Source organism: Apis laboriosa, unplaced genomic scaffold (assembly GCF_014066325.1).
Source record: "Apis laboriosa isolate Shangri-la unplaced genomic scaffold, ASM1406632v1 scaffold1_cov151, whole genome shotgun sequence".
NCBI lineage: Eukaryota > Metazoa > Arthropoda > Insecta > Hymenoptera > Apidae > Apis > Apis laboriosa.
The window spans coordinates 2,874,470-2,888,199 of NW_025222279.1; the positions used below are offsets into that span (position 1 = coordinate 2,874,470).

At 36.0% G+C, this 13,730-nt stretch overlaps 1 protein-coding gene across 5 annotated transcripts in view; it reads left to right on the forward strand.

Annotated features, from left to right (window-relative positions):
* Positions 1-13,730, forward strand: part of LOC122712308 (ras-related protein Rab-37-like) — a 114,445-nt gene that overhangs the window by 75,551 nt on the left and 25,164 nt on the right. The window contains exon 1 of one of the 5 annotated variants that reach the window (XM_043931842.1): positions 4,494-5,181. The exons of 2 other annotated variants lie outside the window; for them this stretch is intronic. The gene's annotated coding sequence lies outside the window, so the exon portion shown is untranslated. Of the gene's footprint in view, positions 1-4,493; positions 5,182-7,090; positions 7,840-13,730 lie in introns of those variants that run through there. 2 more of the 5 variants (XM_043931846.1, XM_043931843.1) reach the window with 2 other exon arrangements.

Here is a 13,730-nt window from a genome sequence, read left to right on the forward strand (position 1 = left end):
TCTCCGTGAAACGCGTGCCGGTTATTCAATTATGACGATGTCGAGCAACCGAAATTTCCACCCGAAACGTGACGGCTCCCTCGACAATTCCCCAACTTGATGCTTGTCGCAAACCGGAAACCGGGATCATAATTCAAAGCACCCTGGCTCCAAATATTTCGTTCGACGAAATACGAAAAAAATATTTATCTCCAGATTCGTGCTCTCGTCTCGTTCGTTGGACCACGCGTGCCTACCAATCGGCAATCTCTATAGAGATTTTCGAAAATTTTCGATTTATGATCGGGGGAGGAATTGAAAGTACGAGGAAATATTCGGAGGAAATATTCGGCTATGTCGGAGATAGATAGATTAGGAATTCGAGGAAAGATCGAGGAGAATGTGGAGCTTTATTTCGGAAATTTCTTGGAGATCTTGGAAAGAGAATACCAAGAGGGGATCGATATGATCTAGAATATGGTTATCGATCCATGCTATCGTTTTGATCTTGAGATATATATATATATGTATTGGAGATTTTGATTAATATTTTCGATATAATACATGGAGAATCGTTTGGAATTTTTCATTTATATATTAATAAAATTATTTATAAGAAAAGATTTTGTTTGCACAAAGCTTTTTCGCTAATAACAATACTTTTAAAAAAATATTTACACGCTTACTCCATTCTCTTTTCATCCTATTTTATTATAACAAATTCAAAATGAATTTTAAAGAAGAAGAAAAAAAAGAAAAATAAAACGAAGCAAAACAAGACCAAAACATTCTCCATAGCGGAGAATTTTTTTTTAATTCACCAATTTGTCCCTAAATTTCCCTTCAACGATAATGCGAAAAGTTCGAAAAGTTCACCGAGGCTTGAAAAATTAGCCCAAGCTGTTACAAACGGTTCGCGCGGGGGAAGCTGCGGACGAGTTTTCCCCATGATAGAAAATTCATTGTTAAAGGAGGACGTTAATTCGTTTTTATCCACCCTTCTGGCGGAAGTCTCTGGCGTGTTCTGCCTCTTTCACTCGGCTAATTAACTCTCCTCTCCCCCTCTCCTCGTTCCAACGCGTGTCCAACTCGTCCACCAACGTGCACAAACGGATTAAACACGTGAAAAATTTGCAGGTGGAAGAAAAAAAAAAAAAAAGTAAAGAAAAACCGCCAACGGCGGTTAATCTCGTCGAGTCTAGCGAAACTATCCTCGCGCTTCTGTTGCGATTCCTCTCAATCTAATCTCGCTTATCCTTCGACCGTGCTAAAGATTTTTTTACGATTACACGATTAATTTTATGCAACTGTTATTTCCCCCACTCCACTGTTTGCGCGTGGAATAATAATTTCGTCAATCGCAGAGGGGAGATAATTAAGGGGAAAAAGGAGCGTTCGGAGTTTCGGAGTACTCGTTGAAATTATTTCATCAGGAAGTATGAAATAATTGGTTTTGTAATTAAAACGACTAGGTTACTATTAAAATTTAATGTTGTAAGTTAATGATTCATGATTATCTTTCACTTGATACAAAGGTTGAAAAGTAAATTTGCTGATCCCTCGAGATAACATGTATAATTGAGTTACAATTATTGATCAATAAACGATTGAATATTATATTGAACGTAAAATCGTTTCGAAAATGAGGATCAAGAAGATTATTCACGAAAATTCATGCGATCCAAGTTTATTCCAAGCTCGGCAAAAAAACACATTTAAACGCGGAGACGATTATTTTTAGAAACGATTAAAATTTCTAATACGGTCGGCCATTATTATGTATCGTAAATTTTTCGAACGTTTCAGCTCGAAAGTTTTTTTCCATCAATTATTGGTCGCTGTAAATTTTCTCGGGCCAACACGACAGCCGATACACAACGATTGTTAATTAATATCTGTCTCGTTGTCATCGCCCGCTCGGCCAATATTGGTAACCTGCATCGCGTACGCGTTTTACATTGATCAACCATCGCAGAAATAAATGTTCGTTGTGGTATTTTCGCGCGAAAACGTGCCATAAAGTCGTCACGTGCCGCTGCCCTCACTCGCTTAACTCGATCACTATATATTCGTATTATACATTTTCTCCGATTTTCATCGTCGCGCTCTAAACATTTTCCTCTTATTCGAATCCGCTATTATGAAAATCCATTGGGTCTGGTTTTTCGAAAATTCTCATTTCAGTACGTTCGAGTGGTTGGTAAAATAATATTCTCTTTCGTTACGATTCTTTCAAATATTTACCTTCGATTCGATTCGTCGAAAAATCAGAACAACTCGTTCGTTATCGGTATCGATATAGTTCTCCTCATTCGATCGTGTCGCGATATTTGCACGCCTCGAAATTTTTGTACCATTAATCACGGGACAAAAGAGAGGCTCGTTTAAACGATGGAACGGGCCAAGCAAATTCAGATCGAATTTTACGCGATACGATACGCGGTTAAATATTCCATGGTGGATGACTTCGTTCGCGTCGATCATTAAATTAATCCGATAGCTTCGTACTTATACTTATTTCCCAAGAGTGCTATTCATCATCGTGTTCACTTCCTAATATATTCAGGTATGTCGTTAATATCTCGTGTTTAATCGGTTCTATTTAAGAAAAAAAAAAAAAAAAAGAAAGAAAAAAAAATTAAATTAAAATTTGCACAACATATAACGATACGCGTTTGAACAAAGGAATAATTTATTCCCCTCCGTTTATCGTCGCGGAAAACTCGTACTTGTCAGTTGAAATTACGTGTTAATTTTTAATCGCGTTGCTCGAATTATCCACAGACGAATTACTCTTAGCAAATTACACGAGACCGAAAAGTATGATCTTCGTAGCGCGAATTTAATTCCATTTCCCAAAGATTAAATTATTCCTGTTTTTATACGGTGTTGGTTATTATATATATATATACGAAAGAAAAATTCATTCACTTCGGTTCATTATAATAAAGTTGAATATTTGACGATATAATTCAATTACGTATTTTTTTTTGGAAAGAGAATACACAAGTTCGTTAATATATTCGGAACGAAACATATTCGATCGGATTGTTTTATCAAGTTTCGTAATGAAAATTGTTTTAACGATTGTTCGTTGTATTAAATATCTTTCTCGCTAAAAAAAAAAGAGAAGAGAAATGAATATCCCAGTGATATTTAATTCTATTATAAATTCTAAACTAATTTTAACTAGTTTCCAAACGAAACTGTACGATTAGAAGTGATTAAAAAAAAACGTTAAACTTTCTATAATATCCTTCCAATTAAAAGAATCGTTTAATCGACACAATTTCTTTCGAAACTCTCAATGATATACATCTTTTTTTTATAAATTTTAACCATTCTAAAAAATTCTACGATTGTTTAAACTCTTTTAAAAAAAATTAAAAATCATCGAATATTTTGTCAAAAGTGGTAAAATATTCTACAAAAGTACTTAGTTTTGAGTTTCCTTTCGGACAATCAGAGCGGAAACTGCGCGTCCTATCCGCTTCGAGTAATCCGCGAAATCTCGATGAAAGAAAAAAAGGAAACAACGACGTGAAACGTTAAATGCGTTTAAACGATTCGATCCCTGTAAGGGTTCATCGACTGTGCCGAGATTTCGTTATCCCTCTCGTATTTTCGCCCGCCATTTTCCCCACCTCTCCTACTCTCATTTTATATTTCTTTGTTCCCCCGTGCTGAGTGTACACACGTGATGTGTACACGTGGATAATGAATTTCGCCTTTTCTCTTCCCCCGAACGTTTCCAGTGATTCCAAGCATACAGCCTGGAAGAAATTTTCTCACTCATTGAAAATTTCCCACTTTTTTCATTAATTTTCATTAATCGAATATTTTACCGATAATCTCTTTGAGTTTCCAAAACAAAAAAAAATTCAATAGCAAAAAGGAAGAGGAAAGAATCCCTTTTCAATATGAAAAAGAACGGAATTCAACGATGAAATTAACCAAAAAAAAAAATTTTTTACAATCTTATTTACATAGATTTAACAAACGTCTACACATTCAGCTTTTAATTATACGCTAAAATAATCGATCAAATCCGAATACTCGAATATATGTGCTCCTCGATCCGACGATGATCGAGAAAAAGTGCAGAAGAGAAAGAAGAAAAAAAAAACGAGAAACGAATGAGAGAAAGAGAGAGAGAGAGAGAGAAAAGAACGGGCGAGAAACAGTAAAGGGATGGAGAGAGGAGGGTGAAGAGAAAGGTAGGAGGGATGCGTGGGTATTACGCGTCGGTTCCGCGAGCAACATATTTTCCAACCCGATACGCTTTTCTCCCCCTCACCCTTTTTCTGAAACGCGCGCGCCACCCCTCCCCGCTCGCCGCCGGTTTCCCTTTCTCCCGCGGCCTCCAACCTCCTCTGCCTGCCTGCCTCCGCAAATAGTCGCCACAAAGCGATTCCCCGTTGCTCCTCGTGTTCCGCGCGATTATCAACCCGCTCGTTTCGTCCCGCGCCTCGCTTATCGCGACACGTGCTTCCGCCGCCCGACTCGTGGAAAAACCGACTCGTGGGGGAGGGCCACGCACAGTAGCTTTTCGACACTTTTTCGCGTCGGTTCGCGTGGGAAGGGAAAAGGAACGAGTTCGCCGAGGGGAACTTCTGGATTTCTTCTTCTTCTTCTTCTTCTTCTTTTTTTAGGGGGAAGAAGGGGAGGAATTTCGTCTCTTCCCGAGGGATGAATCGCGGAGGGGGAAGTGTGGAAGCGAGGGAGAGGGAGAGATTTTCGTGGGTGCGTCGGGTGCGAGGAGGGTCGATCGGGAGTGATAGCTTCTAGAGGGAGGAGGAAAAATTGAAAGTTGAGGTAACGAAGATGTTTGAAATGATGTGAAGGTTTAATGATGGTGGTGAAATTTTAAATTTTGCGTGCAAGGGGTTGTTTATTCGTTTGTCGAGAGAATTCAGGTGCGACGATGAGACTAAGAGGATTCTGTTTTTTTTTTTTTTTTTTTTTTTTTTGTGAAAATTGAAGCAGTGGTTGGAAAGATATTGTGAATTCGGTTGTGAAGATTTTGAGGTGAAGTTTAATTGTGGTGCGTTTGGAAAGTTCGAGGGATGAGTGTGGGAATTGGAGAGATGAGAAGAAGAGGAGGGTTTGAGAGGATTTCTGTGCTTGAAGAGATTGATCGGAGCTTTTTTCGTGGAAATCGAAGATCAAAGTAGTGAGAAAAGTTTGGTTGGAAAGATATTAGTAAGTGAAGGATTCAAATTTAATTGTGGTATGTTTAGGAATTTAAGATGTTGATTGGGGATTTGTCGAGAGACCAGTGGGAATTCTCGTTGTTAGGGGTGAAAAGATTGATTGGAAATTGAAGATTTTGTGTTGGGGATTAAGGTAGTGGAAAAGTTTGATGCGAAGATTTAGGATTTAAAATATAATTGCGATAGGAAGAAGAGCGACGATTGTGATTGAGTTGAATCGAAGAAGGTATGATATAGTTATATTGAATCGATAATTGGAATTTTTTATGTGGTATAATTTGTTGAAATTGATTCCACGAGAGAATAAAAGTTTATATTTTTACGTATAATGGAGCTATTTTTATTAAAAGTGATATCGATCACTTTTAGAATCGTGATTGATCGGAGTTGGAAAAGATAATTAAAGATCGGCTTTATGAATTAACTTTCATTTGAAGATGAAGTTATTACTATTTCTAATTATAATAGGATTTTTCTTGTCACATAAAAGTTATATATGATCATAACTTTTCATTTTCTTTGAATAAGTAGAAATTAACAAAGTTAAAAGTCGAAATAAGTCGGAGTAAAAGAATAGATCGTAAAATTTTAATGAAATTTAATCTCGTTACGTAGAATTATAATCAAAATTGAATTTAATTATAATTTATTTTTTTTTGTCGTATTTTTATCTCTTTTATATACATATATATTTGATCTTCCGGTTATAACGATGGAAATTTTTAAAATCTGACAACCTCGACATATAATAAAGTTTTTTTTATTAAATTATAATTATTAAATAATAAATAGTTTATCTCGAAATTAATTTTTGAAAATAATATCCTCGTGTCTTTATTTTATATATATATATCTTTTTTTATAATTTAGAAATTTTTAAATTAAATATTTTAAATATTTTTTGTCAGAAGATAATTTTTTTTATACAAAGAAAGTTTATCTCGTTTTTCTATAATATTTTCATTATTATTAGAATTATTTAATGTTAAAAACATGAAGGAATTATTACAAGAAAGTTTCTACTACGCTAACTTTTAACAATCAATTTTTTCCACGAGGTTATTGTTCCATTTCCACGATGAGAAAACAGATATTAGAGCGCGATAGAAAAGTTATTAACATTATCTTTTAGCCACATATATGGGTCACGCCAGTCTTCGTGTAAAATTTATGATCTTCGAGTAATTCACGAATCCCTGTCTAGATTTAACTTGAAAATCAATCGTAAACTTCATCATCAAGATCCTCGAGATCGTATCATATCCAAAAATACTTAAACTTCTTTCGATTCTTTTATAACATCTCTCGATCGATCCTTAAGATTATAAATTTAATAAAAAAAATATTAACATCTAAAAATTCCTAAAAATACCTAGATATTTTTTATTCTAATCTCTATTACTACAACTTGCAGCATCCTTCAAAAATTGGCAAAAATCTTCATCGATCCTCAAAATATCAAAAAAATTTCTAAAAATACTCAAATTCTTTCAATTTTCATCGCCATAATCGATAATAATATCTTTCTCGAATCGATCCTTAAGATCAAAATTCAACAAAAAATCAACTTGCAAACTTCATCGATTCTTATCACATTTAAAAATTCCCAAAAATCATTTATTCCAATTATTCCCAATTTATTCCCAACTCGTGGCATCCCCCCGCCCCCAATCTTCCCCCAATCACCACCAACAATATCCACCGCAATATCCCTTTCATTGCTGACACCTCGTTTCAATTCACCCCGTCAATTCCCCTCTCGATGAACGTAAACCGTATCCTCGTCTCGATCGAACACGAATCGACGATCGAATTTGCCTGCCGCGCGTTCTCTTCAAAGAGGAAACAAGAGAAGAGTGTCTTTGTCACGACTCTAATAAGCGGCATCCTTTGATTTATCGCTCGATCGAGGAGGCCTGGAGAGCCCCCGGCCGACAAGAAATCGCGATTTGAAATTCCAAGTTGCACGGTCTAACGCGCTCTCGTGGATCTCCCCCTCGATCCACCGCTTGACAGGAAGGATGATTTACAACCTGGCCGGCCACGTACGAATCGTCCTCGTTTCCCCCCTCGTGTTTCGCGATAGAGAAATCGCGATGCCGCGGCTCCAAGAATTCCAGTGCCAGTCGATGGGGAACTGGTTGGAGGTCGCTGGTTTCCGGGTTTATTTGAAAACGTGACTCGATTGGAAACTGGAAATTTGTAATTTATTAATTGATCGGGTCGGTCGGATTTGCGGCCAAGCGATAAGATCAAGTACAACATTACAGAATTAATAGACACGTTCGAGACGGGTATCTGTGGATCTGTGTTGGATAGAATAAATTTATGAAGTTGTTGTGCCGAGGTGGTTGATTCAAAATCTGTTTTGACGAACAGATTAGGGTTTTCGATTAGGTAATTAAATTAAATTATTAGTTCGAGTGGAGGGATGAAGATTTTTTGTGGCTAGTTTAGTTTTTCGATTTTAATAGTGATTATTTTGATTGAGTATTGATGAGAAGGATTAGATAGTGTTGATTTATAAAATGTATAGTTTGATCAATGGTTTATAATTAAATTTAATATTCGCGTCGAAAGAAAGGATTTTTCTTGTGACTGTAATATTGACGTGTAAGGATTGCAAGAGAAAATTACACTTGAGAGGGTGAGTTTCTTTCAATTTTCAAATATAAAATACTGACTGAAGAAAAATTAGATATAATAATTATCTACACTTTTATTTACACAGAAAAACTTTCGTGATATCGACAAAAATCGAGTCGCAGTTTTTCTAAAATTGTATAAACAAGTTTTAACGAGTTGATAAGAACTGAAAAGACTGTCGGACTGTCTTTTCCCTTCGCAACAACAGGGCAAAGCTGTCACTAATGCGGCGTAAATGTAATCAAAACGGTTTCCACCCCTAAGTAGGGGGGCTGTTTGCGTCATTAATGTCAAGCCTCGACCGCTCCGTGCATAAACGTTGCCCGATATATTCTACGACTTATAATTAATCGACATCTTCCACCCCTTGTTACATAATAATTCACGCACGGCTCGTCTTATCGAGTTGAACGTTTTAAAAATAGCGGCGCGAATTTTTAGGGCGTACAACGCTCGTGGAAATAAATAGACGGGGTGTGTTAATGACCCATGGCCAACTGATCAATCGCTTGAGAATTATTACTAAAAAGTATCATTATCGAAAGAAATTTTGCCTAAATAGTCGAAAATTGTTAACTGGATCTTAAATTATTTATATTTATTCCACGATATCTCCTCGAATTATTAAGTAAATACATAATTGTTATAAACGGTGGAAAAATTGAAATGAAAGAATAAATAGTTCAAACAGCTCAAAGTTAATGTAAAAATTTATTTTCCGTTTATATTTAAGCATCTTTTTTGCAAGCATATTCGAGAAAAAATATTATTGTCTTTTTAAGTTAATTTTAGTTCCAACGTATTCATTTCAGATAATAGTAAAAAATATGTAGAAAAAAAAGTTTGCAAACGATTAGTTTGTTTTCTAATTTTTGCCACTGTAAAGTGTACTCGCGATTATATCCTCTTTTTCCAATTTTCTTAAATTTTTTTTTTTTTTTTTTCAAAGTATCGAATCTTTTTTCGTCATTTCGAAAGTCGAAACGTCACGCTCCTCCAATTCTTTTCGAATTTCTAGCGCTCTAAAACGCCACTCTTGGCACACGCAACGCGACAGACAGAAGACAATTTTCAAAAGAGTTCTAAGCGCAAAAGTTCTCTCGCTCTTTAATCACATCACATGGCGCATGTGACTTTTACGTCTCACCACAAAAGCACGTGACTTTTACGTCTCAGCACAAAAAGCAGTAATGGATCGTAAACGGGATTGAAATCTACCCCCATCCTGTTCCCCTCCTCCACATTCGCCTTCCTCCAGAGATCGCCCGCTCCGTTAATTACGATCCTTTGTAGTTCGGTCCCAGCGTTTTCACGAATGTTTACCCATGTGTCCACATTCGGTTCATCGTTATTCCTATCTCCAACGACTGTTCCAACGATATAATTGCTCGAAATCCAGAGTGTGAAATGGTGGTGGTATCACACAGGGCTTGAAATAAAACCCTGCGCTATCTTCCAATGGAATTTTGTTGGTCGAAATTTTATTATATTTATCTATTTCACGAAGTTTCAAAAGAAAATAATGAAAGAAAATTCGATCGAAACAATGTCAATTTTATCCTTACTAATCGTGTAAAAATTCTCGTCATTAAAAGCATCTGCAAATTATTTATATCTTTTTCATTATTATCAAAATAAATCAGAAGGTCGAATCCTCCTCGAGGAAATACCTTATACCTTATTTCCTAATCAAAGTTCTCGTCTTAATTACAAAAAAAAAAATCGCCACTAATAATCATCGATTACAATTTCTTAACAATTAATGATACTTCTCTGATAAAATCATAATCAGCCATAGTTTACTCATAATAATGTAACGTAACAACAACAACTATAATCGTAACCATAACCGTAATCTCAATCACCCGGGCTTTAATAACCAGGCTTATAACAACCCTATATATAATATGCATAACCCATTACACATTCATACGAAAATTTTTACAATTTTTACCGACTAAATTTCGAGCGCATTTTCTTCTTTCGTTCCCGCGAAGGAAAATTCATCCAAGCTTTCTAAAGGCTGAATTAAACTCCGTGAAATTCATATCTGTTCCCATTCGAAGGGAGGTTGCTCGTCCTCGTTAATTCTTGTCTCGTGCGTTAATTCTATCCGCGCGAACGAACGTGAACACGAGAAAAAAAAATTACGCAATACACACACACACACACGCACACGCACACACACACACGTGGATAATGCGTGAAAGAGCGGCACAGAAATACCTACTTGCGCGTTAACAAACGGCGGCGCAATATGGAAAAGGAAGTCGCTATCAGGAGGCAGAGTGATAATCGTGCTACGATAAAGAGCGACCCGGCTCAAATTTATTGAGGCTCGACGCCTCGCCGATAAACTTGCTTTTATCTGGGGAAGAGAAAAAGTGGATGCGTTAGTTCGCGAGGATACTAATCACTGATTACCGTGCCATTTGAACAGTCGACTGATTGTGAGTAATATCGCTCTGTGCTTCAAATCTTTCGTCCTATATAGAATTTAAGGATTTTCTTTTTCCTATTATTATTAGAAATGTTTATAATATTCTCTGCATCTCTTATAGCTCGTGTCGAGCTTTCGTTTTGAATAATTGAATTACGAAATTATTTTGCTTTTGTTATTTAGAAATTTGATCTTTTACATTAGGTGTAATTTTTCTTTTTTTTGTGTGTGTGTGTGTTATAGCATATTGGAATCAAATTCAAAATTTTGAAAAGTAGAGTTCGCGGATTGTGTAATTATTTCGAGGATTCTTTTTCTCTACTTGAAAACGAATTTTTTACATATTATCCGACGCATAAATTATTTAAATATGCGAATGACGATTACAAGTCGCACATGTATGAATGAACAATGATCTTCCAAAGCCATCCAGAGTTTGTCGAATTTCGAAATCCTGCAATATTTAAATTTCAATATTTAAATTTCGTCCAATCCGCGATTTGCGGGATATTAATTAATATTAAAATTTTTCAATACACAATTTTGCAATAGGAATTATTATCCAATCGAGAACGGGCGGTGATTCACGAGATTCACAGATAGAAGAAAAAAAGTCGTATTTCCTGGAAGGAAATTTTTTATTATTCACGACGGAGTTAAATTTTTATCGCGACATTCGTATAAATTTGCCAGTCACAAATCGTTAAACAGAACGAAGTCAATAGCGCGACTATATCATCGAAACCATTATCGTTGAATTCCTTTCCAAGATCTTGCTAGAACGATCAACAATCAGTTGTATCCTTATCCATCGAACTCTCGATCGATCATCTCTCGTCCCTTCTAAACTCCGATCTAAAACTCCTTCTCAACTTACTGTATAAATAAATATATTCACACGTGATTAATAAATAATAAATAATCGAGAATGCTCGTTTCAATATAATTCCGTTGAGAAAACGGAGGAAAAACATGGAAATACTAAATTTACGATCTTCCGCCGTGAAACTGTACAACTTATTTTATTATTCTCTCTTCTATTGGCTTTGTTTCAAAAAGTTGAAATGAAAATAAAAAAAAAAAAAAAGAAGAAGAAGAAGAAGAAGAAGAAAAAAATAGTCGAGGTTATTTTACTTTATTTATCGAACTTGATACCACACTACCTACCGTGTATTCTCCTTTTTAATACACGAATAAAAATTGCCTCTACGATTACGAGTATTCTCACATTCGATCGCGTCGTTTCATAAAAATCGTATCGACAATTTAGAAAATAATAATAATCAGAATAGAACGATCGAAAATTTCACGAATATTCCTTCTGATGAGAGTTAGTTAAAATTATTCCTCCCTCCTAAAAAAAAAAAGGCATCACGAATTTCATAAATAGAGAGCAAGATGAAACGGATTATGGACACAAGCGACGAAAGGAAAACCTTTGACAAATCTCGAGTTCCAGTTATTCCATTTCATCTCTTCTTCCAGAAAGACACTTGAAACCACGGTGTCCGAACAATCACAAATTAAATCACCCTTTATCGCGCGTCCACCTGCCTTCCCGTTCCTTAACGATTCCTTTCAAGAAAAAATGGCGCGAGAGAGAGAGAAAGACAGAGAGAGAGAAACGCTAGAATTTAAAATCTCCGAGAAAGATGAAAAACGCGACTCGATTCGAGATCGTGGGTCCCGTGACGATAAGAAACGAACGATTGCTCGGGAATACTTTACGTGACGGTGATACGTGTGTGTAATTGGTCGTAAAAGCAAGCGAGCGCAACCTCGCCTCCATGGAATAACGCCTGGTTTACACGACTCGTATACCTCGAATACCTTGTGTTCCGTTCTTTTCGCGGGAAAACAAGCGAGGAGAGAGGAAAAGGGAGGGGAGGGGAGAGGGAGGGGGAAGGGGGACAAAGAGGATAGAGAATAATTGTTCGACTTCCGATAGCATTGCGCCGAGCTACGAGTTTCGCGCGCGCGCTTTCGTACGCTTTTGCTCGTCTTTTTCATCCTTTCGTTCGTTCCAGTACCCGTAATGAAACCGTTCAATTCTCTAATTAGCCGAATACCACGTGATTCCATCCGCGAGTCTGTAGAAAGTTTGAACCGAGGAGGGAAAGGGTTTTAATTGGAAACTTCTGATCCGGGCCTTGGCTCCAAGCTGACGTGTGTTTTGTAATAAACTGAGAACGCGTTGTCGAGTGGGATCGAGATATATATATATATATATATATATGTATGTATTGGGAAATATATTGGGAAAATTTTGTGAAAATTTGTGTGTAAATTTAAACGGGAATGATCGTTGAAAATTTCTTTAAAATTAAAATTTGCAATTGGAATTTTGACCTGAGTTGAGTTCAAGGTTGAAAGTTGAACAAAAATTCATAGTTAGAAGAAATTTATTCACATTTTTTTTTAAATTACGAATAAATTCTCATGCTTCTCGTTGTTGTTTTTAAATTAATGTTAATACACGTATATATTCGATATATACGTTTGATATTCGATATATAAAAGATCGAAAAGTTAGAAACGTAGAACGTCCATACAAAATTATAAATATTCATATTCGCTTTTTTTTTTTATTTTGCAAGAACGTCACACTAATCTTGACCGCAATTCTATCCAATATAAAATATATTCATATCCCTGGTAGCGACTAGTTCAAGATTGAGAAATAGGTTGTTTATTCGAGAAGAATTTAAAAATATTCGAAAAGAAACAAAGATTTTTATTTTTAAAGATTAGAGGATTAGAAAAAAAAAATGTAAAAATGTTCGTAACCGTGAATTCCTCTTCGATATCAATGAATAATGGTCTCGAATGTGTTATTATACAAAAGTGAGTATATATATATATATACGAGGATTATCATTAGTCGTGCCACGTAATTTGTTATTTCGAGGTCTCGACGACGCGACGCCGGCCGAGCAGTTAAACAAATTATTGTAGCCGACTTGCACAGTAACACAAGCGGCCACGAGCTTTTATTATCCTTACATGTGCGTCACGTTTGAACAAGTGTTACGTTTGGACGATGTGGCCATTTATGTGGCGAACGCCAGGGATCCCTGAATGCCCGTAAAAAACCGTAAAAAAAGATTCCATTTTTGGGTCCTCGTCTCATTTCCACTGAAATTGTACAAGTGTAGAAATGAAAAGAATATTTTTCAATTCGATTCATTTCCTTTATACTCGTATAATTTTTTTTTGGAAAACAAAATTTGGACGTAGAACAAATGGTGTGGTGATCATCAAGGGGGATCTACTTTTTATTCTTTTTTTTTTTTTTTATTTTAAACTAAATTACGAGGGAAGATCGATCGAGGTCGATCGAACATTAGCAATTTTAAATAGAAAGAGAATCGCTTTCGATGGAGGGCTCACGAAATTCAGGTTAAGAGACCGCATTTCAATATCTCGCTTATTGGAGGACAAAGGTCAATCGG